Below are 25,152 nucleotides of genomic sequence, written 5' to 3'. Positions count from 1 at the left end.
GGTGGAGATGCAGGGTGCTCTAGGATTCTGGCAACTCCTTGGTCAGTCTTTGAGGCAGGAAGGCCAAGGTGGGAGGGAATTAATTTATAGGGGGGACAGGACTTGAAGGGAGCATTCCCCACCCACCCAGCCACCCACATTAGAGCAGCATTGTTGTCTGCGTCTCTAGCCCACATTTTTGTTGCAAAGGGAGTGCAGAATCCTAGAATGCTGGAGCTGGAAGGGACCCCCAGGGTCATAGAATCATAGAGTTGGAAGGTACCTCCAGGGTCATCTAGTTCAACCCTCTGCACAATGCAGGAAACTCACGAATTAAAAATAGGGGTAAAGGTAGTCCCCTGTGCAAGCACCAGTCGTTTTCGACTCTGGGGTGACATTGCTTTCACAACGTTTTTCACGGCAGACTTTTTACGGGGTGGTTTGCCATTGCCTTCCCCAGTCCTCTACGCTTTCCCCCCAGCAAGCTGGGGACTCATTTTACCGACCTCAGAAGGATGAAAGGCTGAGTCAACCTGGAGCCGGCTACCTGAACCAGCTTCCGCTGGGATCGAACTCAGGTCATGAGCAGAGGGCTCCGACTGCAGTACTGCAGCTTTACCACTCTGCGCCACGGAACTCTAACTCACAAATACCTCCCCCTAAATTCACAGGGTCTTCATTTCTGCCAGATGGCCATCTAGCCTCTGTTTAAAAGCTTCCAAGGAAGGAGAGCCCACCACCTCCTGAGGAAGCCTGTTCCACTGAGAAATGGCTCTGTCAGGAAGTTCTTCCTAATGTTGTAACTGAAAACTCTTGATTTAATTCCAACCCTTTGGTTCTGGTCCTACCTTCTGGGGCCATAGAAAACAAGTCTGCACCATCCTGTATAGGACAGCCCTTCAAGTACTTGAAGATCTAGTCCAAACCCAGGAACAATGCAGGAAATTGACCAATGCCTCCCCCTTTGTCCTGACTGCCTTGCCAACCTCGTCCTCTCCCCTGGGGCCCTGTGCTTCTGGATGGCTCCTGCCAACTCCTTCCGGGCTGGCTGCAAGGGCATGGGAAGCGTGGCCGGCTTCATGGCGGAACAGGAATTTGAACTCGGGTCTTCCCTCTCCTTTGGCTCCTTCCCTGTTTGGGAGAAGAGTCTCTCCTTCCGCAGGGGCTCTCTCGGCCTCTCCTGGAGGATGCTCCTGTTCTTGCAGCTCCAGCTTTGTTTGTTCTGAGGATTTAAAAAAAAAATCCCTCCTGTCAGCTTGCTCAGTTCTACAAAGAGGCCAGGCAGCGATCAAAGGGAAGAAATGGTGCAAGTGAAAGTGCTGAAGGTACAAAAGCAGTGCCAGATTAAACCCTGTGGAGGCCCCTCAGCAGTCAAAAACTTTGGGGCCCCCTCGCAGATGATCTCCAGAGTGCCCACCCCACCACCCATGGCCCCTGCTGCAGCTGGAAGCCCTTTGGACTAAGCTGCATGGGAGAAGCAGAGAGAGGCAAACTTGGTGACAACGCCAGCAGCAAATTGGGCAAAGAGCGGCTCCGTGGCTGGCTGCACGTGCAGGCTGGGAGGGCTGCAAGCAGGAGGGAAATGGGGGGGGAGGAGGAGGAAACTGGCACGGGGCCCCTAAAGGTGTGGGGGCACATAGGCCAGTGCCTACTTGGCCTAATTGTTAATCCAGCTCTGTACAAAAGCCATGAAACGGGGGCAAAGTTCCCCGGCAAACAGACACTAGTGGCAAGAGCAGCAGCAGCAGTGAACGAGACCTGTGGGAACTGCAAAGGGCAGCAGCTCAGCTGGTACAATTCTGAGCCCCCGGCAGTGCTGAGACGAAGGAGCCCTGGCTGGGAGGGGCACAGCAGGCAGAGAGGGGAGGCTACTGAGGCTTGTGGGCAGGAAGCGCCAGCAGGCCCAGGGGCTCCGGGCTCTTGCCTAAAACATGTGTAAGTGTGAGCCTGGAAGGGCCGAAAGATGCCAGGAAGGCTGAGGCAGGTTGTCTTGGAAGGCCGTCTGTTGTGCGCAGCAGCCAAGAGCGTGGCCCCCTCCCCCTCTGTGGGGTGTGCCTCTCTCTTCTGCACGCAGTGTCCTTCCCCAGGAACCTGCCACTTTGCCCTTGACGGCTGAGTGGCAGGTCGGGTTCCAGAAGGCAGGGTCCCTGCCCTCCCTCCACCCCCAGCACTCCTTTGGGGGTGGCTACAATGGAGTAAACAAAGGCTCCGCGCTCTCCAGCGCTCCCACCTCACTCTGCTTTGTGTGCCAGAAAGGGTGAGGCATGCAGGGGCGGCCCAGAAGAATAGGGGGAATTAGCGCTGCACGGAGCGGCTGCCCTCCGAGGAAGGAGGCCAGGGTGTTATTTTGAAGGAGGGCTCCGTGTTGGCTGCAGAAAAAGGCGAACTTGCAAGGGAGGCGGCCTCTGCTGAAACTTTCCAGCCTCTTCCACTTGACTGAAGAGGCCTCGCTAAGTTCCGATGGAAACGCTCGCTTGTGTGCTGCGGCCAATGGGAAGTCAAGGCCAGACGTCTTCCTGTAGGGCACAGGTGTTTACTTGGGAGGGATTTCTGGAGCTGGGCCACCAAGCAGGCTGAATGGAGTGCCCCCAATCCTCCTCTTCCTCTCTGCGTCCTCAGGACCCCCACTCTGCCTCAGGGCTGGGAGATATCCCAGAATTCCAGTACATCTCCAGACTACAGCGGTCGCTTGGTCCCCTGGAGAAAAGGGCTGCTTTGGAGGGTGGACTCTGCGGGGGTGGGGGTGGGGCAATATAACTAGGGTTGCCAGCCTCCAGGTGTCTGGAGTTCTCCTGGGATGAGAAAGGATCTCCAAGTAACAGAGATCAGTTCCCCTGCAGGAAATGGCCACTCTGGAGGGTGGACTCTGGGCCATTCTACCCCATGGAGTTCCCTCCCTCCCCTCCCACCCTCCTCAGGCACCCCCCCCCCCAAAAAAAATCCCCAGGTCTTTTCCAACCCAAAACTGGCAACCTGAATTATAATCTGCTGAGTCCCCCCTTCCCCAAACCCCACTCTCTCTCGGCTCCACACTCAAAATCTCCAGGAATTTCCCAGTTGGGAGTTGGCAACCCTATGTCCCAGGCATTACTGTCTGTCCTCAGAACTCTGGATTTCATGCTTAGCTGGTCTTCCCTACGAGATGCAGCCATCTTTCCTCCCCCCCAACCCCAGCTTTTTATCATCAGAACAGCCCCGCGAAGTCTGCCTGCACACGAAAGCTTCCGTTCTGCTTCCATCCCGAATGAAACGTTGCAGGTCTTAGAGGTGTCACTGGACTCCTAAATTTGTTCTGCTGCTTCAGGCCAAGGGGGATCTAGCAGCCCAGCGAGTGACTCACCTGCACTCAGAACTCGACACCTTCTTTCCAGGGATCGGGGCCGGCCTGCTCAACTCTGGCTCCACCCCTCATCCCCCGCCCCCGATACACACATTCCCAGGGATTTTCACCCTCCCTGCTGTGCACCAAGCATCAGGTGCTTGGTGCGCAGCAGGGAGGCACCCTCACCCCCCTCTTCCAGTTCTCAAAAGCCCGGCAGGCTGATTTGCATTTTATGCAAATCATGCACATTAATTGCACTGCCTCCCAGCCTCTGCCAAGGGAAAGGGGGGGGGAATACTTTGCCCCCCCCCACTTCCCTCCACATTTAGAAGAGCAGAAGGCGGCAGCTGGCAAGAAATGGCTGTCCTTTTGGCCCCCTCCCTCGGGCTCTGCAGGGACCCAGGAATGGAAGGGTGCCCAAATTCGGGTTGTGAAGGGGGGGTGGTCAAGCAACCCTGGCTGGCCATCGCTCTTGGCAATTTTGTTTAAAATAAATGGTTTATTAAATTAAAAAATAGCCACCAGCAATTGCTGCCCTCCTTGTATCCAAGGGGGTGTCTAGTGAAGCCCCCTGGTCCATGGCCATGAACGCCCCCCCCGGTGCCCTTTCCCCCTGAGTGGCCCTCTTCCTCCATTGTATGCCAGAGGCACCAGTGCAGTCCTTGGTGGAATGAATGTTTTCACTGACAGCCCCCCCACACACACACACACATCTGATCCTGCTGTTCTGCCAGGCTGTGTTCTTGGCTGTGTTGCCGTGTTCTTGGGAGGAGAGAGCCAGTTTGGTGTAGTGGCTAAGTGTGCGGATTCTTATCTGGGAGAACCGGGCTTGATTCCCCACTCCTCCACTTGCACCTGCTGGAATGGCCTTGGGTCAGCCAGAGCTCTCTTATCTGGGAGAACCGGGCTTGATTCCCCACTCCTCCACTTGCACCTGCTGGAATGGCCTTGGGTCAGCCAGAGCTCTCTTATCTCGGAGAAACAGGTTTGATTCTCCACTCCACTTGCAGCTGCTGGAATAGCCTTGGGTCAGCCATAGCTATCGCAGGAGTTGTCCTTGAAAAGGCAGCTTCTGTCAGAGCTCTCTCAGCCCCATCCATTTCACAGGGTGTCTGTTGTGGGGGAGGAAGGTAAAGGAGATCGTGACCACTCTGAGACTGAGTTTCGGAGTGGAGAGCGGGATATAAATCCAATGTCTTCTAATCTTCCTCTAAAACAAGCCCCCCACCCAATTTCTATAATACCGGTGTGGCCTAGGGACTTGGGAGATCTCCTGGAATTACAACAGGTCTCCAGACTAAAGAGATCAGTTCCCCTGGAGAAAATGACTGCTTTTGAGGGTGGACTGGAAGGCATGGCACCCTTCTGAGGCTCCACCCCAAATCTCCAGGAATTTCCCCACCTGGAGCTGGCAACCCTACCCAGGCTGATCTCCCGGGGACTGGGATGCTTGGAAGAGGCTCAGGTGGGTGGGCTGAGCGAGGCCTGCTAAGGTAATGGCCCCCTTTTTTTCTGCAGCGAGGAGCTGCTGTTGACGCTTCCGGGGACTGAAGCAAAAGACTTTTCTCACTGAGTGACGGAAAGAGAATTTCCCACATTGATCCGGAGTCTCTGCTGGCTTCGGGCCACGAGTGGGAAGCGTTCCTGCTTCTCCTTCTTCCTCTTGCAGCCTCCGCTAAAAACCGGCTGCAGCTGTGCATGGAAACCCCCAAGAGCCAGCAGCTGCAGAGCAGGCAAAGTCGAGGCAGATGCAAAAAGCAGAGGGAAGGTGGCTCAGTGGTAGAGCATCTGTTTGGTAAGCAGAAGGTCCCAGGTTCAATCCCCGGCATCTCCAACTCAAAAGGGTCCAGGCAAGCAGGCGTGAAAAACCTCCGCTGGAGACCCTGGAGAGCCGCTGCCAGTCTGAGTAGACAAGACTGACTTTGAGGGACTCCCAGAGGGTCTGATTCCGTATAAGGCAGCTTCGTATGTTCAGAGGCCGTGAACTGGCACTAGGGCTGCAGAGGAAAGGTTCCTTCCCAAGCAACACAATGAGGAGGACTGGCCTTATTTCCGCTGCGCGACCCCAGTGCTTGACCCCGGTGCTTGACCCTTGAGAGCGACACAGAGCGCAAAGACAGAGTGGGGAGGGAGGTGGGGAACTGCTTGCTTGCTTTGGCTTCGGTTTAGTGGGGGAGGGTTAAGGGGGCTTCGCAACAGGGGTGAGGTTTAGGGCTGCCAACCTCAGGGGGGGGGGCTGGAGATCTCCTAGAATTACAGTTGATCTCCAGACTACATAAATCTCTTATTTATTTAAGATGTGCAGACTCCTTCTCCCAGAGAAACCGGCTGCTTTGGAAGGGGAGCTGCATGGCATGAGGCCCTACTGCTGTCCCTCCCCTCCCTCAAAGCCACTCCCCTGGCCCCACCCTCAAATCTCCAGGTATTTCTGAACCCAGAGTTGGCAACCCTGAGGAGGAGGAGGAGAAGAAGAAACCGCAGCGGGGTCTTGAGGGTGCCCTGTTTGGAAGACCTGACTCACGCCTGGGAGGAGCTGAGCACTTGGCAGAGAGAGGCCTTTGCCTCTCTCGGCCTGCCGAACTCCAGTCCATCCCTGTTTCTACGCACTGCCTGCCTGGCCTTTCTCCCGGGCTTGCCGGCTGCGGGAGCACAATTCCATTTCCAGTGGCAGATGGAGTCTCTCACGTTGACAGCGCTACATTAGGGGGCTACGAGGGCCCTGCCAAAGCCCTTCCTGGAGTCTGTCTGGGCAGCCAAAAATGCTCTTTGCTGCATGGCATGTAAATATACATCACTCCCACAAATCTAACATTAGAAATCACAGAACTGAGAAATCTGTGGGAGAACGCTTTCACCTTCCAAAGCATTCAGTGGGTGACCTCAAGGTAGGTGTTTTACTGCAAAGGAACTTCAAGAACAGAAGTTGCTGAATTGCAAATTATTATGAAACTTGGAACAAACGCCTCCCCAGGACTGAACAGGGATATTGGCTTTTTTTTATCTCATTACAGATGGTAAACTCACTTTCAGTGAGTATAGCTATACATCCACAGTATTCCAATGTGTTTCTCTTTTAGAACTGTGTATCAGTATAAATATTTGTATTGACATACTCAAAATAGGGATATTGGCTGTATATCCCATTATATATGCTTTACCCATTTTCACTATATTTTATTGTATTCCTTTTTCCTTTGGCAAACTAGAATTATGTTTACATGTTAAAAAGTAAATTAGGTGGACAAGAACATCACTATCAATGTATTTCTCTTTTAGCTGTATTGACACACTCAAACAGGGACTTTGGTTGCCAGTTTGGTGTAGGAGAGAGCCAGTTTGGTAGGGTTGCCAAGTCCAATTCAAGAAATATCTGGGGACTTTGGGGATGGAGCCAGGAGACTTTGGGGGTGGAGCCAGGAGACATTGGGGCGGAGCCAGGAACAAGAGTGTGACAAGCATAATTGAACTCCAAGAGAGTTCTGGCCATCACATTTAAAGGGACAGCACACCTTTTTAAATGTCTTCCTTCCATAGGAAATAATGAAGGATAAGGGCACCTTATTTTGGGGCTCATAGAATTGGACCCCCTGGTCCAATCGTTTTGAAATTTGGGGGATACTTTGGGGAGAGGCACTAGATACTATATTGAAAATTTGGTGCCTCTACCTCAAAAAACAGCTCCCCCAGAGCCCCTGAAACCTCCAGATCAATTCCCCATTATACCCTATGAGAAGACGTTTCCCTCTCCACCCCCCCGCCCCCCCCCCTGTTTCTGGCAAATCTGATGCAGGGGACTCTGTACTCACGAGTTGCTGCCAGCTTCTCACAGCAACACAGGCACACCAGCTGGGCACTTTATGGCATGGAATAGGAAGCCGGCAGAACTCACCTCCGGAAGTGCAAAGGCACATGGTCCTTTGGGGGCGTGGCTGGGCTCCCCTCCCTTCACCGGCCAGCTGACTGGGGGCGGGAAGCAGCCTGAGAAAACGGAAGAGCTCTGGCTGCTGCGATGGGGCTGGGTGGGAAGGGCTGCCGTTCTCCCCCTCCCCCCCCCGCTTTCCCTTTTATGGCCAGCGGGGGGAGGAGGCTCCAAATCGGGGGTCTCCAGGCCTAGCGGGGGATTTGGGAACCCTACAGTTTGGTGTAGTGGTTAAGTGTGCAGACTGTTATCTGGGAGAACCGGGTTTGATTCCCCACTCCTCCACTTGCACCTGCTAGCATGGCCTTGGGTCAGCCGTAGCTCTGGCAGAGGTTGTCCTTGAAAGGGCAGCTGCTGTGAGAGCCCTCTCCAGCCCCACCCACCTCACAGGGTGTCTGTTGTGGGGGAGGAAGGGAAAGGAGATTGTGAGCCGCTCTGAGACTCTTCAGAGTGGAGGGCGGGATATAAATCCAATATCATCTTCTTCTTATCCCATTACGTATATCAAACCCATCTCCCATTGTCATTGACAGACAATCTCACATTTTGACATACTACTGTTTTGTTGCTTTCGCATGCTCATGCTACTCACATCAAAGGTTTGCTCCATTTGTTAATTTTACTATTCTATCATTGTACCATTTTACACTCTAACCCACTGTCTACCAGTTAATTTTACTTCACTGTCATTGGTTCTTAAATCTGTACCATGTTGCATTCTGGGCCACTGCCTACCAGCTGTTTGTTATATGGGAGATGGGTTCAATATACGTAATGGGATAAGCAACCACTCCTCCACTTGCACCTGCCGGAATGGCCTTGGGCCAGCCATCGCTCTGGCAGAGGTTGTCCTTGAAAGGGCAGCTGCTGTGAGAACCCTCTCCAGTCCCACCCACCTCACAGGGTGACTGTTGTGGGAGAGAAGGGAAAGGAGATTGTAGGCCACTCTGAGACTCTGTCCTTGAAAGGGCAGCTGCTGTGAGAGCCCTCTCCAGCCCCACCCACCTCACAGGGTGTCTGTTGTGGAGGAAGGAGATAGAGGGGATTGTGAGCTGCTCTGAGTCTCTGATTCAGAGAGAAGGGCGGGGTATAAATCTGCAGTCTTCAGTCTTCTTCTTCTTCAGCTTGGACATGGTGGGAGATCATAACAAGGCTTCTGGGCCCTTGCAAGGCTGGGAAAGGCCAGGCCCTTGAGCCCCCCAGACATTCCCTTGCACTCTGGAGGCTGCTTTTGGTTTCTGGTGGGTTTTTCACTTGTGTCACTCCAGAATGAAAGCCCTGGCCAGAAACGCCAGCGGGTTCTTTGACATTCTCCTTGCAAGTTGAAGGAACAGCCCACCTTGGTGCCTTCTGTTTCGGCAGCATCAGCAGCTGCTGCAAAAATGCTTGAAAGCGACAGACACCCCATGCGCCATGTGCCTGGTCCCTGCCCCACTTAGCAAAAAGAAGTGTGTTTGGCTTTTGTGTCTTGCCTGTCCAGAGAGCGGAGACTTGTAGGACTTGGCTTGGAAGGTGGAAGTCTGCCCTGTAGCCTCTCAGAGACTGGGGGCTGAGTCAGGGAATGTTGGGGGCAACACAGTGGAATCCCAGAGAGCCCCCAGCTCCAAATGCTGGATGCTGGGGGGAGGGGGGAACCATCTGTGGCATTAAGACCCCGAGCACCTCCTGTGGGTTTGGTGGTAGGTTCTTTTGTTTGTTGGAGGAAGTTTGAGTCTCAGAGCAGCCTCTTGTTTCCTGGGAGACTCGGCCCCCTCTGGCTCTGCACAGGGCGCCTGAGCCAGGCTTGGGGCCAGCTGCAGACTCAGCGGCTTCCTCAGAATCCCTGTGAGGCGGGCAGTTCCTCTTCCCACTGCTGAGCCAGCTGCCAAGTGGGTCTCCTCGCCCGTCAAGCTGGTGTCTTTCCTTTGGGAGCAAAATGGGCCCCAAAAAGCCATCCAGCAAAGAGGCCTCAAGCTGTTGAGTGGCAGAGCCATGCAGGGAGTGGTTCTTCTGGCCGTATGAGGGGGAGCCCGGTAGCCCATGGAATTCTGGGAATGTGATGCCCAAGGACTGCCTAGCCCTTCCCTGTTGCAGTGCCTCCCACCAGCCCATGAGCCAGAAAACTCCCATGATGCAACTGGGTAACAGCCATGCCTTTCAGGAAACCAGCCAGCCTCCCTGATTCCATGAGGAATCTCCAGCCAAGTTTCTGCTCGCTTGGAGGTGTCATCAACAGAGTTGAAGCCAGTTGGGTGTCGTGGTTAAGTATGTGGAGTCTTATCTGGGAGACCCAGGTTTGATTCTCCCCTCCTCCACTTGCAGCTGCTGGAATGGCCTTGGGTCAGCCATAGCTCTCACAGGAGTTGTCCTCGAAAAGGCAGTTTCTGTCAGAGCTCTCTCAGCCCCACCCACCTCGCAGGGTTTCTGTTGTGGGGTGAGAAGATATAGGAGATTGTGAGCTGCTCTGAGACTCTTTGGAGTCGTGGGTGAGATATAAATCCAATTTCTCCTTCTTCAACAGACAGGGAATTGGAGTGGAACTGAATGAGGAACATGATGCGCCCTTCCTGCACTGCCTTGTGAATCCAGCCCTAGTGGGAAATGTTCCAAATGTGGGAGAAGGGGCCTTTGGGTTTTCCAGGGTGATGTTAGGAGGCAAAGCGAATGTGCTGCTCTGTCACCAGCATCTCATCCTCAGTGTCGGGAGATCTGAAACAGGCAGGGATGTAGGAAGACCTCTTCTCCCACATTTGGAGCATTTCCCGCTAGCGCTGGATTCACAGGGCAGATCCAGATGTTTGGAGTTCAGGGAGGGTTAGATTCAGCTGTGCCTCCTGTTCCCCGTTCAAGAGCGCAGCTGCCCCTGTGAGAAGGCTCAGAAATCTGCTTATCTGCACATCAGGAAGAAGCATAAAGCTGCCTTGTGTACTGAATAAGGCTACCGTCCATCAAGGTCAGTTGTCTACTCAGACTGGCAGCTGCTCTCCAGGGTCACAGGTGTGTATGTGTGTGTGTGGGGGGGGGGGGTGTTGCAGGAAAAAAATATAGATTACCTGGTCACCGGGCTTCCACTTGGAGTAGCAGCCTTGCTCAGGTTCACTGGGCTGGAAGGGATCTGGCAAGAACCAAGTCTTGGTAGGAAGAGAAGAAGACACAAACATGCACTGACTGATGTATTTTATTGAACCTTAAGCAAAATAACAGAAAAGCGCAGAGCACAGAACTCGAATACAGTGCACACTCCTGAACCTAAGCTAAGAACTGGGGATGCCGGGGATTGAACCTGGGATCTTATGCGTGCCGAGCAGAGGCTCTGCCACTGAGCCACGGCCCCTCCCCTTATCATCTTCCACATCATCTCCCAACTTTTCTTCTCTTTCAGACCTGATTAGATATGTATAGTTAGAGATACATTCTCAAGCTTCTTTTGGACAGTGCTCTGCGATAGCAAATGGTGTGATTTTTGCACCTGCGGTAGAAAATCTCAGCATTTCTCGATCCAGGAGGAACTGCGCACGCTTCCATCTCTCCGCTGCAGCAATGGAATTTTACGTTTCGTTTAAACTCCCTCCCCCCCCCCCCCTTTTCTGTGTCAGACATACATACTCAGGAAAAAAAAGTTAGATGCCTTTGGAGAAACATTTGCAGGCAGAGGGGGAAAAAACAACCCTGGAAGGCCTTCAATTTAATCTGCTAACGCCTGCTGTGGTTGATTATAAAAACCCTGAGAGGACAATGGGGTGGGGGCCAAGCAAGAATCCAAAAGCTCCACGAAATGAAACGGATGGGTAGTTACTGCTGCTGCAGTGCATCTCATTTGCAAAGTGGGTGGCCATCTTTCCTCGCGCTTTGCAGCGGCAGTGTCAGGAACAACGCCCCTCTCGCTCCCTTTCCATGGCTGGCCAGCCACTGGAGACAGAATTATCGGTTGCCCGAGGCTACCCAGAATGCCGTGGGCAGAGGGGAGGCCTTGAACCCAGGGCTTCCAAATCCCAGCTCCCATGGGCTTCCTCCCTTGCCCCCCTTGCTTGGCTTCTGGGCCCCACAGGAGGTATTGCCCCAGGGCGGGAGGGAGGACTCGTGGGCCCAGGAGAGCGATCCTGGCGTGGTGTCAGAAACGCTGGGAAGCCTGGGCCCGGCTGCTTGCTGCTAATTGAGGGATGACAGGGGACGTGTCCAGGGGCTGGATTGGATTCCACCTCTCTTTGTGCCTGGCTGACAGATATTCCTTGGCAGCTGGCCGTGAAATCAGTTTTTTGCCCGGGTGTCCTGCCTCAGGCTGTGATGCTGGGGGTGTTTCGGGATGCCCTGGTCAACTTTCTGGCTCAGCGAATGGGGGGGGGGGCAGGTGGCCCTAACCTTGCACCTCAGGTTGGGAAATAACTTGGAGATTTAGATGGGGGGCTGGGGAGGGGGGGACTTCCATGGGGTGCAGTGCCACAGAGCCCACCTTCCAGAGCAGCCGTTTTCTCCAGGGGAACTAATCTCTGTCACCTGGAGATCAGTTGTAATCCCAGGAGATCTCCAGCCACCACCTGGAGGCTGGCAACTCTCCCTAAGTGTGTGTGTTGGGGGTGGGGGAGCCGCAGCCCCTCCGCAGCTGGCCGGGGATCCTGCCTGCTTTTGTTGTGTAGCTGACACAGTGGGTGGTTTTGCCGAACCCCGCCAGGGTGGGTGTTTGCTCTGCCGGCCGCAGGCCCCCAAGGAAACACCTGCTGCTCTCTGGGGCATGGCTTTTGAGAGGCAAACCTGGGACCCTGCAGCCACCCTCTGGCAGGAGGAAGTGGGTTCACAGAGCAAAAGTTGGGCCCCTTCCTTCCCCAGCGGGAAATGGCTCATGATTCAAAGTGTCCAGCCCAGGTGATCCATAAAGCAAATGGACACTTGCAATGGACAGCTGTGATCTCAGCAGGGGCTGTGAGCCTTCCTCAAAGGGGGGCGGGGGGGGCGTTGTCCGGCCACAGTGAAGAAGGCCCTCTCCCACATCTGCGCAGGAGGTGGGGCAATCATCACAGGCCCCTCCTTCAGGGAGGAGCCATGGCTCAGTGGCAGAACCTCTGCTTGGCATGCAGAAGGCCCCCTGTTCGATCCCCGGCAGCATCTCCAGCTGAGAGTCATGGAGAAGGTGATGGGCCCTGGAGAGCTGCTGCCAGTCTGAGTAGGCAATGGTAGACCCAGGGTATGACTCCATACAGGGCAGCTTCGGGGGCCCCTGTGTCTCCTAAAAGAGAGGATCTGTTCCTTGCGGCCATAGAGGGCTTTAAAGGCTAGAGTGAACACTAAGGATTGGTCCCTGAACTTACCTGGAGCCAGTATAATATTCTTTTGCACTGGAATGGTGTGGTCACTTTTTGGCTGATCTGGCTGCAATATTGTGAACGGGGTGTAGTTTCCTTGCAAGGGCAGCCCCAAGAATGGTGCTCATTGTAGTAGTCTAGCCTTGCAGTTCCCAGGGTCTGAATGGTGGTGGCTCAGGCAGCCTTTTCTAGGAGTTGGGCACAAAGAGCACACCACCTGGGGCTGGAGCTGTCTGTTCCCACACTGAGGAGGAAGATCCCCAGGCCTCAGTCACTGGGGTTGCCAATAATGAAGAATAGGGGCGCCTTCTTTTGGGGCTCATAGAATCGGACGCTTTGGTCCAATCCTTTTGAAACTTGGAGGGTATTTTGGGGAGAGGCAATGGATGCTATATTGAAAATTTGGTACCTCTGCCTAAAAAAACCAGCTCCCCTGAGACCCAGATAGCCGCGGATCAATTCTCCATTATACCTATGGGAATCGGTCTCCATGGAGAATAATGGAATACCTAGCAGACATTTTCCTCCCCCGCCACCACTTTCTGATGATCCTGAAGTGGGGGGAGGGCCTCCAAACCAGGGGATCCGCTGCCCCCACCTGGGGATTGGCAACCCTGGGCTCCGTGTACCTGTTGGCCACGGATTGCTTCCCAGCTTGTCAGGAGCCGTGGCTTCTTAGTGGGCTGACCCCGCCCGGTTGTTCAGCAGCCGGCTGAGGACCACTGAGCCTTGTCAAAAAGGGAGAGAGCGAAGGCCCACTCAAAGTTGAACCCAGGCTCTCCGGTTGCTTCCAGATGTGCCTCCCTCAAGGCTGAGAACTTTGCCTGGCCTTGCTCCAGCCTCTCATGGGAGGAGTCCTCCTTGGTCTGGATGAGTTTGGAGCAGTTTCCCTTCAACTGTGGCTTTAGAGAGGGGCTCAACCCCTCTTGGGCCTCCGCTTGCCTTTTCCCTTCCGTTCCTCTGAAAGGCAGCCGGGAAGGGTGGCTGGTTAACGTTGCATCCTTTTATGTCTTCCTTTGGAGCAAGATTAGTCAGTGTCCTTTAGATTGAGTAGGTGCAGTGCTGGCGGCTGCGGGAGGGAGGGAGGGGAGAGACTGTTCATCGTAATAAAACCAGCCCAGAGGCTAATTTTAGGTGGCCAGTTGCACAGGCCGAATGGGACATGGGAGGTTTTTCAATTCCCAAATTACAGGCCTATGAAGATTGACCTGAGTTGTGAGTTGGGTGTCGAGATTTTGTCAGAAGCGTCATAGAGGGAATGCATAGGAGAATGCCCTCGAGAAACTCTTTAATGGATTAATGAAAAGAAGAAGAATAGAGTTGGAAGGGAACTCCAGGGTCATCTAGTCCAACCCCCTGCACAATGCAGGAAACTCACAAACACCTCCACCTAAATTCACAGGATCTTCATTGCTGTCAGGTGGCCATCTAGCCTCTGTTTAAAAACCTCCAATGAGGGAGAGCACACCACCTCCCAAGAAGGCAGCCTGTTCCACTGAGGAACCACTCTAAACTCACAAACACCTCCCCCTAAATTCACAGGACCTTCATTGCTGTCAGATGGCCATCTAGCCTCTGTTGAAAAACCTCCAAGGAAGGAGAGCCCACCACCTCCTGAATTGGGAGGGACCTCCAGGGTCATCTAGTCCAACCCCTGCACAATGCAGGAAACACCTCCTCCTAAATTCACAGGATCTTCATTACTGTCAGATGGCTGTCTAGCCTCTGTTTAGAAACCTCCAAGGAAGGAGAGGCCACCACCTCCTGAGGAGGAAGCCTGTTAGAATTACAGAAGAGTGGGAAGGGACCTCTAGGGTCATCTAGTCCAACCACCTGCACAATGCATCAAACTCACAAATACCTCCCCCCAAATTCACAGGATCTTCATTACTGTCAGATGGCCATCTAGCCTCTGTTGAAAAACCTACAAGGAAAGAGAGCCCACTACCTCCTGAAGAATCCTAGAGTTGGAAGGGACCTCCAGGGTCATGTAGTCCAACCCCCTGCACAATGCAGGACACCCACAAATACCTACCCCAAATTCACAGGATCTTCATTGCTGTCAGATGGCCATCTAGCCTCTGCTTCAAAACCTCCAAGGAAGGAGAGCCCACTACCTCCCTGTTCCACTGAGGAACCGCTCTAACCGTCAGGAAGTTCTTCCTAATGTTGAGCTGGAAACTCTTTTGATTTAATTTCAACCCACTGGTTCTGGTCCCACCTTCTGGAGCCACAGAAAACTAGGAGGCAAAGGGTATATGAGGGCAAACGTATAACAACTGCCCACTGATCTAGCCCGATCTCACCAGGTCTCAGAAGCTAAGAAGGGCCAGCCCAGGTTCGTGCTTGGAGGAGAGCCCCCCAAGGAAGTCCGGGGTCGCTGTGCAGAGGCAGGCAATGCAACCCCCCTCTGACTGCTCCTTGCCCTGAAAACTTCATGTCGGGGTCACCACAAATCAGTCCTTTCCACCCCCACCAGTATAATGCTTGCTGATCGTCTTCATGAGTGGGATTTGTAAACTAAAAAAAAAATTTGCCCTGGGATTGCACCCCTGGTGTTGGCGGTCAGGGACTTGAATAAACTTCCAAGGGTTTCAGCTGGCTTCATGGAAAGAAATGGGACATGTATTGCCTAGAATAAGATTCCCATTGGTGAAGAATGAGGGGAGCTTCTCAGGATCTGGCAGAGGCAGCTCTTCAAAACTGAGCGGAAGAGTTCTTCTTTGGTGGCCACAGTCAAGATTCGCACCAGGCCCAGGGCAGCTGCTATAAAAACACTCTCAACCCCACCCACCTCACAGGGTGTTTGTTGAGGGGCGGGAGGAAGGTAGAGGAGATCGTGACTGCTCTGTGACTCAGATATGCAGAGTATAGGGTGGGATATAAATCCAAAATCTTCTTATTGGGGTGAATTGGGGGCTAGGTTGAGCTGGGGATTCACAAGATCTCTTGACTGGCCTTGGGTCGGTTCAATGACCAGGGATGGATTGAGAGAAAGTCTGTGCCTTGGGGCCCAGGGGGGGCCTTGGTGTGGGGGGGCTGAGCTTCTACACTGCCCCCCCTTTCCAGGGCAATTAGTGCCCTCTTTTAGTCCCCAGAAGGCGATGATACATTTCTGTGTTTTCTGCTCTTTCCATGGCCCCTCGTTTTGAGAGCACTGGTTTAGTGTGGTTCTTTGCCTTCCTCCAAAATAGCAACTCAATGCTGTTATTTTGTGTGGGGGGGGGGGCGATCAGTGCTGGATTTAGGGATAAACTAGGTAAGCTACAGCTTACTTCATGCCATGGCGGGGGGGGGGGGGGATTCTACCTAAGAAAAGGGACAAATCTGTTCTCTCCCACTTCCCCCAGGCTAACCCGGTGGCTTGGAGCAGAGAGCTCGCAACTTCCTATTTCCACAGCCCCTTTGGAGAGAAGACTAAAGGGTTGGGGCTTTTTGTCTTGAGGTGATATAGTTCACCTCAAGACAAAAAGAATCGCACTGCTACAGCACCAACCCCAAATCAGACTTTTCCCTGCAGCCACTGTGGCCGGATCTGCCTGTCCCGCATTGGTCTTGTCAGCCACCAGCAAGCCTGCAGCAGACGTGGACTACTGCACCCTTCTTAAATCTTCGTTCGCAAAGTCAAGCCGAGAGAGATGTAGTTCAGGGCCTCACCTGGGTGGGTGGGCATAGTTGACACGCAGTTTTGGGTTGGAGGGATGGAGAGGGTCCTTACTTTTGCCTGTTCCAGCTCTGTCTCTGTTAAGGATGCCAACTGTGAGGTGACATGAGAGAGGTTTACAAGATTATGCAAGGGATAGAGAAGGTAGAGAAAGAAGTCCTTTTCTCCCTTTCTCACAATACAAGAACTCATGGGGACTCAATGAAATTGCTGAGCAGTCGGGTTAGAACTGATAAAAGGAAGTCCTTCTTCACCCAAAGGGTGATTAACACGTGGAATTCACTGCCCCAGGAGGTGGTGGTGGCTGCAAGCATAGACAGCTTCAAGAGGGGATTGGATAAAAATATGGAGCAGAGGTCCATCAGTGGCTCTTAGCCACAGCGTATTGTTGGAACGCTCTGTCTGGGGCAGGGATGCTCTGTATTCTTGTGCTTGGGGTGCCAGTTTGGTGTAGTAGTTAAGTGTGCGGATTCTTATCTGGGAGAACCGGGTTTGATTCCCCACTCCTCCACTTGCACCTGCTAGCATGGCCTTGGGTCAGCCATAATTCTGGCAGAGGTTGTCCTTGAAAGGGCAGCTGCTGGGAGAGCCCTCTCCAGCCCCACCCACCTCACAGGGTGTCTGTTGTGGGGGAGGAAAGTAAAGGAGATTGTGAGCCGCTCTGAGACTCTTCGGAGTGGAGGGCGGGATATAAACCCAATATCATCATCTTCTTCTTGGGGGGGGGGGCACAGTGGGAGGGCTTCTATCCCCACTGGTGGACCTCCTGATGGCACCTGGGTTTTTTTTGGCCACTGTGTGACACTTTAGAGTGTTGGACTGGATGGGTCACTGGAGTGATCCAACATGGCTTCTCTTATGTTCTTACATAACCTCCTGGTGGAACCTGGAGAACCCCTTCTATTACAGTGGACCTCTGGACGACCAAGATCAGTTTCCCTGGTGAAAACAGCTGCTTTGAAAGGTGGGCTCTGGAGGCCCTTCCCCTCCCCCCAACTTCCAGGTATTTCCCAGCCCAGCTCTGGTGCCCCTGGTCAGAGCCCTTCTGGGGTGCAATTGAGACGGTCAGGCAGGAGTCTGACCAGCTGTCTTCTCTTCCACGAAGGAGGAGCAGGGCATTGAAAGCAGTCCCTGGGTGGGCTGTTACCAGGGGAAGGGCTTTCTCAGTGATGGCCCCTGAGAGGCCATCTGTCCTAAGGCATCTCAGAGTGGCTTATAATCACCTTCCCGTTCCCCTCCCCACAACAGCCGTACTGGCAACCCTCCCTGGCCCACTGTGGGGTTTTCCTGGCGTTGTGATCTCTGCTGTTTTATACCGTCATCACCTGCGACTCCTTGAGCGCTTTCATCAGCGCTGCCTCCGCACCATCCTCAACATCCACTGGAGTGACTTTGTGACCAACACTGAAGTCCTCAAGCGGGCAGAGGTTACCAGCATCGAGGCACTGCTGTTGAAGACGCAGCTGCGCTGGGCAGGGCATATTTCAAGGATGGAAAACCACCGCCTTCCCAAGATTGCCCTGTATGGCGAACTCTCCACCGGCCATCGAAATAGAGGGGCACCAAAGAAGAGGTACAAGGACTCCTTGAAGAAATCCCTTAGCACCTGTCACATCAACCATCACCAGTGGTCTGACCTAGCCTCAGATCGCAAAGCATGGAGGCACACCATCCACCAGGCTGTCTCTTCCTTTGAGAACGCACGCATAGCTGGTCTTGAGGACAAAAGGAGATTGAGGAAGAATCGCACTGCTACAGCACCAACCCTAAATCAGACCTTTCCCTGCAGCCGCTGTGGCCGGACCTGCCTGTCCCACATTGGTCTTGTCAGCCACCAGCGAGCCTGCAGCAAACGTGGACTATTGCACCCTTCTTAAATCTTCGTTCGCGAAGCCAAGCCGAGAGAGAGAGATCTCTGCTGTCCTTGGGTGAAATCTGGGCCTGCTGCTGTCCCCGTCACCCCAGCACTTGTCCTCTTCCCTCGCTGCTGACTGGCTGGTCCGGAGGGCAGCTGCCTCTGAAAGACGTCTCTCTGGGAACGAAGCCTGCTACGGCAGCCCTGGAGGTTCCGCTGGCTGCTGTCAATCAAACATGTCCCCCTGCTCTTTGCAAAAAGCGATGGCTCTTGGAGGGAGCCGGCTGAGGAGACCCTCAGCTGGGGAGTGGGGGGGATTCAGGACGTTCAGGCCGGACTGGGCCTGCCTGGGCTTGCGGGGAGGAGAGCTGCATTTGATTGCAGCCAAGTCCATCAGAGCCTCGTGGGACTCAAGGCCGATGATTGGCATGCATGGGGGTGGGAAATGTGGGTGAACTCTTTAATGCTCTCTCTTGGTGTTCTGCAGTGTCCACAATTGCAACAAAGTGGAAAGATCCCAGCCCAAATGTGGGAGATGTTTGCAAAAGGCAAAGTTGGAGGCAGTATTGTTTCTTTTGAAGATGCCAGTTGCGTAAGGCAAATCCATTCATCAGGTGGTTTCCTTTTCCTGAGGCTTCGTTCAGCCAGAGTTCAAGGGCAAGATCTTGGATCTCATCTAGATATTATGGTGTCATTAACGATATGTAAATGTTTACACTGCCTTCTTTTTTCCTCTGTTTATGACATATGCTGTATTTAGAAGAAGAAGACTGTAGATTTATACCCCCCTTCACTCTGAATCAGAGTCATAGAGCGGCTCACAATCTCCTTTATCTTCTCCCCCCCCCCCCACAACAGACACCCTGTGGGGCGGGTGGAGCTGAGAGAGCTCTCACAGAAGCTGCCCTTTCAAGGACAACTGTGCCAGAGCTATGGCTGCTGACCCAAGGACATTCCAGCAGGTGCAAGTGGAGGAGTCGGGAATCAAACCCAGTTGAACATATGAACATATGAAGCTGCCTTATACTGAATCAGACCCTTGGTCCATCAAAGTCAGTCTTGTCTACTCAGGGTCTCTCCAAGGTCTCAAGCGGAGGATTTTCACACCTATTTGCCTGGACCCTTTTTGGAGATGCCAGGGATTGAACTTGGGACCTTCTGCTTACGAAGCAGATGCTCTACCACTGAGCCACCGTCCCTCCTCAGTTCTCCCAGATAAGAGTCTGCACACTTAACCGCTACACCAAATTGGCTCTCTTAATTGGGAACTTAAGTTTGTATATCGAATCCTTTAAATGATGTATGCTGCTCTGATCTGTGTTGAAATTGTTGATGTTTTATATAAAGTTAATTTTAAAAAATTACAGGAAGATGCTGCAGAATTTCTGCTCTTGGAGGAAGTTGCTGTGTTGGTGTCTTTGCCTGAGTCCCACTGGGCTTTGCTTCATTCCCACTTAGAAATCCTTCTCCCAAAACCGTTAGCTTTGAGTCCTAGAGCACTTGGGCGGCGAACGTGTTTTAGGGGGAGGAACTTTTGAGAGAGGCAAAGCTCCCTTGGTCAGAAACAAGCAGGGATGGAGACCTCGGTCTGGAGGTGGGAGGGGGCGTTCCTGGGCCAGGGACTCTCTCAAAGCGGTGGACACCTTGTGAAGGTGGAGGGAGATGGTTCTTGTTCCTTCTGAAGTGAATTGCTCAAGGTGTAAGGGCGCCTTCAGTTTGAATCCAGGGGGAAAGGAGGCTTTGCATAATGGGAGAAGAAAATCCCGCGTGAAATGAGCTGAATAAGTGAGCAGTCTCCACGCTTCCCTTTTGATCCCCTCCTCTGAGTTTCTCGCCTTGGTTCAGCCATGAAAAGCCGACCACCCCCAACTCCCACCCCCGGAAGCACCAGCAGGGTGGTCATATCCAAAGATTTCTGGGGATTATCAAATGTAGTTATTTTTAGGGATAGGATTAGTGATATTAAAGATATCAACGACAAGTGGAGGATTCCATTTGGATTTTGACAGAGTTGATTTATGAATGCGCGTCTGCCCCGTCTTTGCGTTCCCCTCGCTTCTGCACGTGCAGCATTTTTGGAAGGAGTCCGGGTTTGGGGAGGGGGGGGGCAAACTGGACTTTGCTTTCTATTCAGGAGGTCAATATTTCTGCAGATCAGCTCTTCACACAGCTGAGCCTTTTCCTCCTGTTTTTAAGTGAAGTTGGTAACCCATCCTGTATTCTGTTTTCAAGACGCTGCATGTTACCAGCAAGGACTTTCTCTCACACCCCGAAGCATCGGGGTAATTGATGTAATTTTAATGGGTTTGGTCGGAGGGTTGTGGTGTGAAGGCAACAAGGGCAAACCACCTCTGAACATCTTTGCCTTGAAAGCCCTCTGGAGTCTCCATAATCATCTATGACTTGACTCTCCACCCCCACCAAGGGCTCAGGGGGTTGTGCTAGAAGCAGGGGTGGATTTGACATAAATGAGACCTTGTCTGGCCGGGCCATGTGTGTACCTATTTAAGATTAGGTGGCAGAGATATAATCTTTATAAAGGACACAGACAAACACAATTAAATATATTTTTAAAAACCGTAAAACATGCTTAAAACATTAGCACTGTTTGGTCTTAAAGATGCTTCTTTCTCCCATGGGATCCAGGGAACTGGGCAAAGGAATCTCTGGCTCTTTCCCTCCCTTCCCAGGGGACCCGGAGGGGGGGAGCCTCAGCCAATAGAAGGGCTTGGCTCAATAGCTCTGCTGTGCGATTGAAAGAGCCTGGCAAAGCAAGCTCTGCCTTCCCCGCTTCCTCTCCATGGGAGGAGCCTCAGCCAATGGAGAAAATGGAGGCTTTGCTCCTGTGTGATTGAGCAAGCCCGGCAAAGCAAGCTGTGATGCAGAAGGAAGCAAGAGAGAGGGAGAAGGAAGCAGATGACAGCCAGTTGCTCAGGGTCTGATAGGAGCCCTCTGAGGGCCTGATTTGGCCCCTGGGCCGCATGTTTAACACCCGTATGCTAGAGGGAAGAGGAGAGGCTTGAAGGCAGAGAGCTCTGCGGGCTGGAAACACCAGGACCTGCGCTTCTAAGGCTGGTTTCTGAGCCATCTGGTGCTCTGCGCTTGGGAGCTGGAGCTGTTTACTCTCCTCCTCTAGAGAGACACAATGCATGACTCAGCAGTTCCCTCTTTCGGATGTTTTTGCAACGGTCCCTGCCACAAGCCGGTGCTTCTTCCACCAAATATTCTGTGCTGAGTGTTCCTCTCCCTTAGGAAGGGCTCCAGGGCCTGGATCCGGGACCCAGCGAGCTTTGATGTTCACCGGCTGTATAACGAGGCTTGCCGATTAAGCTCTGCGGCTGGAGAATTTGCTGCTGCTTCTCTGAGCAAAGATACCATCTGAGCAGCCCTCGAGTGGCAGGAAGTTGTCACAAACGCTTGGGCTGTGCAGCTGAGCCAGATGCTGCTGCTGAACACAGTGGTGGCTCTTGGCCATCTCTGCCCTGCATGCTGTGGGGAGATCCCCCCACCCCTTGCTCTTAGCCCCAGGGCTGGTTCTGGGTTTACCCCGTGGCCTGAGAAACAGGGCTAGGGTTGCCAGCCTCCAGGTGGGCTGAATTGAACCAACACACTGTTAGCTGTAACAGCACACAAATAAACAATTTTCATTAATGCCAATGATGACAGAATCTTGTTATATTTTTACACAATATCGTTGCCTCTAAGCATGGAGCATTAAAGCGGCAGGCAGAGTACATGAAGTCCAATAAACAAATAAATTAATTCACAAAGTCCATTTATAAGTTCACACTCATTATTTCTCCAATGAAAACCATCAAGTCCATGAGAAGTCCCATATCCGGTCCTAGTCCACACGAGGATTCTAGATAATCCCTCGTTCCAATGACTTCTTCCTCAGTGAACCACAGATAGCAATGGCATGTACCAAACTATGCCGTCATAGTGGTTTTTATGCCCACCCTGTATATTTTGTGGATCCAATTAATTAATTGCGTGATTAAGTCCAAGTTTCTAAGTAATTATTTTAGACAAGGCACTCTATTTGACTCCAAAGCACTTAAGGGCAAATATTTCTAAGACAAAGTAACCTTGCCTGGAGATCTCGCAGTATTGCAACCGATTCCAGACTACAGCGGTGAGCTCCCCAGGAGAAACTGGCTGCTTTGGAGGGTGGACTCTGAAACGTTCTACTCTGCAGAAACTTCAACTTCCCCTGCCCCCAAACCTCTCCCTCCTCAGTCTCCACCCCCCCCCCCAATCCCCAGGTATTTTCCTAGCAGGAGTTGGTAACCCTTCCACCCAGCCTTGCATTTCCAAGCTAGGAGCGCTAGAAAGGTGAGATTTTCCAGGTACTAGTTTAGCATCTAAGCCAGATCTAATTTATTTCACCAGCTGTGCAAAAGTTGGTTTAGCTAAACAGGGAGGTTTGCCTAGAACACGGACTGTGGCATGATGATATCTTAAGTGGTGTGCGTGCACAGAGGTTTTTCATGCCTGCCTTACTGTGGAAAAGGAATGGGAGGTGTCCCGCTGACAGCAGACTGGAGGGAGTTACGAGAACAGAGCCGAAGGGAAGGCTGCTGGCCGAGTTCAACCCAGCGCCTGTGTTAGATTTCAGGCTGTCTCTGGGCTTGCAGTCGAGTTCCCGTTTCAAAGTTTAATTATTAAGCAAGGCATGAAATATAGATGCCTGCTTCACACCTTGCGGCCTTTTCCGAGGCGCCCTGGCGCATGCTGCTCTCCTTTGGCGGGCACAAGAAGAGAATCCGGTTTTTGCAGGACTGAAAGAGCACCACACAGAGGCATCCGTGGCCCAGCCTCAGGGCACTGGGTCCAGCTGCCCCATTGCTCAGTTGTGGCCTGCCGCCCTCTGGATTTCCCACCCAGGGGTCCTCCAGCATTTCTGCTCTCTTGCTCGGGTACCTTCAGCCTTTTGGGGAATCGAAAGGCACATTGTTTGCTCCATCTGTGACGTGGATTGCTGTAAGAGGAAGCCATTTCCGCTAAAAATGGGACTCAGTTGCTAAGCATGGCCAGAGGAATTCTGAGCCGGATGTTTCCACTGCTTTGGTCAGGCCTCTTCCATGAACTCCCAAAACTGGAGGCTGGAGGGCACCAAAGGAGCCTCCCTCCACCCTGTCTGCTGCTTGGTTTTCGATATGTACTTTGATTGGTGCACTTTCCAGCCCATCCCGCAGGTTATTCTCTTGCCCCTCAGGTTGCCAACTTCAAGTTGGGAGATACCTGGAGTTTTGGGGGGTAGAGCCTAAGGGGGCGTGGGGGGGAGGGGAGGGGCTTCAGTGCCTTGGAGTTCACATTACAAAGCTTCCAATTCCTCCAGGGGAACTGATCTTTTCCACCTGGAGATCTCCTGTCATCCCAGGAGATCTCCAGCCACCGCCTGGAGGCTGGCAGCCCTGCAACACACACACACATTTTAGTCTTTAAGATGCCCTTTGACTTCTGTTTCATTTGGCTCTGAACATGGAAGTTCCATTGCGTTGGCATGGCAGGCTGCCGTGACGGGGCGTCTCCTTCAAATCCCCCTTTAATGGTGTCAGATTAAGGGTCACTGCTGCATCTTTTGGCAGTGAGTTCCACAAGTTTAACCATGCATGGTGGAAAGAAGTATTACCCCCCCCCCCGCCCCCACTTGGAAAGGGGACAGTTAGAGAAGATTGGTCATGAGACCAGGGTGTGAAAGACACATCCGCCACTGGGGGGCGATCTCACAATCCCTCCAGATCCGCCCTGGGCAGAATGCAGTCGGCACCTCCAGCAGGAGAGGAGGGGGCATCGCCTTGGATGCAGGAAGCTGCTGGATGCTGAGTCACGGGGTTAGGACTGCCCGCCTCCATGTGGGACTTGGAGTCCCCCCCCCCCCGAGATTGCAGACTACAGAGATCAATTTCTCTGGAGGAATTAACACCTTTGCAGGGCACTCTATAGACACTATAGAGTCTAGGAGGAACAGAAGTCCTAGAGTCACCTCACATCCCTGCAGAGCTTTGTTCCCCTCCCCAAACGTCACTGTCCCCAGGCTCTTCCCCCAAATCTCCAGGGATTTCCCAAGCTAGAGTTGGCAACCCTACAGACCTTTGGCCCATCAGGATCAGCCTAGTCTCCTCAGACCGACAGTGGCTCTCCAGGGAGGGAGGTCTTTCCCATCAGCTGCTGATGCTTTCAAACTGGGGATGGCCGTGGAGATTGAACTTGGGGCCTTCTGCATGCTAAGCAGATGCTCTGCCCCTGAGCACAATGGCCCCTCCTGAGTCAAAGCCAGGAGAATACAGCTTCTTCTCCAGTGGATCCACTCAGCTGGCTGCAACTGCCTTCCCCTGCCGAGGAGGAAAGAGGAGTTTGCCAGCTGCCTTCCCCTCTCATGTGGGTCACCAAACTATCCCAACATGAGTTCCCTGTGGCCGTCACCACTGCCTTCCAGGGGCAGATTTGTGACACCTTGCTTAATGGAAGAGCCACACAGAATGAATGTCAGATGTTTGAGAGCCACAAGATATGAACATCAGATGTTGGAAGGAAGGAAGGAGATTAGGGGAGGGAGGAGGGAAACATATGAACGTATGAAGCTGCCTTCTACTAAATCGCACCCTGGGACCTGGGACCTTCTGCTTTCCAAGCGGATGCTCTACCACTGAGCCACTGTCCCTCTCTAAAGTCAGTCTTGTCTACTCAGACTGGCAGTGGCTCTCCAGCTGAGGTTTTTCACGTCTATTTGCCTGGACCCTTTTGAGTTGGAGATGCCGGGATTGAAACTGGGACCTTCTGCTTGCCAAGCAGATGCTCTTGCCAGCCACATCAAGGGCAGAACCCCAGTTCAGATGGGCCCTGTGGCTGGATGTGGCTTTGCCCTGCCCTTTTGGTGTCCTCAACCCAGGTCACTTTGCACTTCCCACCTGAGCCCCTCGCAACAGGTGTCTCAACTCCGGCCAGCTTTGCAATTGATTGCTCACAGCTTCAAACAATGGATGCACAACTCTGTTAAGCCCATTAATTAAAAATGCATTTCCCCTTTTTTCACAACTCCTCCCCCCCCCCCTGGAAAAGAATAGGGAACCAATTAGTCATGTCTGCCAAAGCCGGGTTAAGTGCTGGACAGGATCCCAGCCTGCAGGAGGC

General features: G+C 53.0%; 1 protein-coding gene and 1 non-coding gene across 3 annotated transcripts in view; one reads left to right on the top strand and one right to left on the bottom strand.

Annotated features, from left to right (window-relative positions):
- The window catches only part of PRKCB (protein kinase C beta), a 175,349-nt gene that overhangs the window by 51,657 nt on the left and 98,540 nt on the right, over nucleotides 1-25,152 (top strand). The window lies entirely within an intron of this gene.
- Nucleotides 19,143-19,209, bottom strand: TRNAT-CGU (transfer RNA threonine (anticodon CGU)). The gene has a single exon. It is a non-coding gene; the product is annotated as a tRNA-Thr (tRNA).

Source organism: Heteronotia binoei, chromosome 20 (assembly GCF_032191835.1).
Source record: "Heteronotia binoei isolate CCM8104 ecotype False Entrance Well chromosome 20, APGP_CSIRO_Hbin_v1, whole genome shotgun sequence".
Classification (NCBI taxonomy): domain Eukaryota; kingdom Metazoa; phylum Chordata; class Lepidosauria; order Squamata; family Gekkonidae; genus Heteronotia; species Heteronotia binoei.
This window is presented reverse-complemented; position numbering and strand designations above follow the sequence as displayed.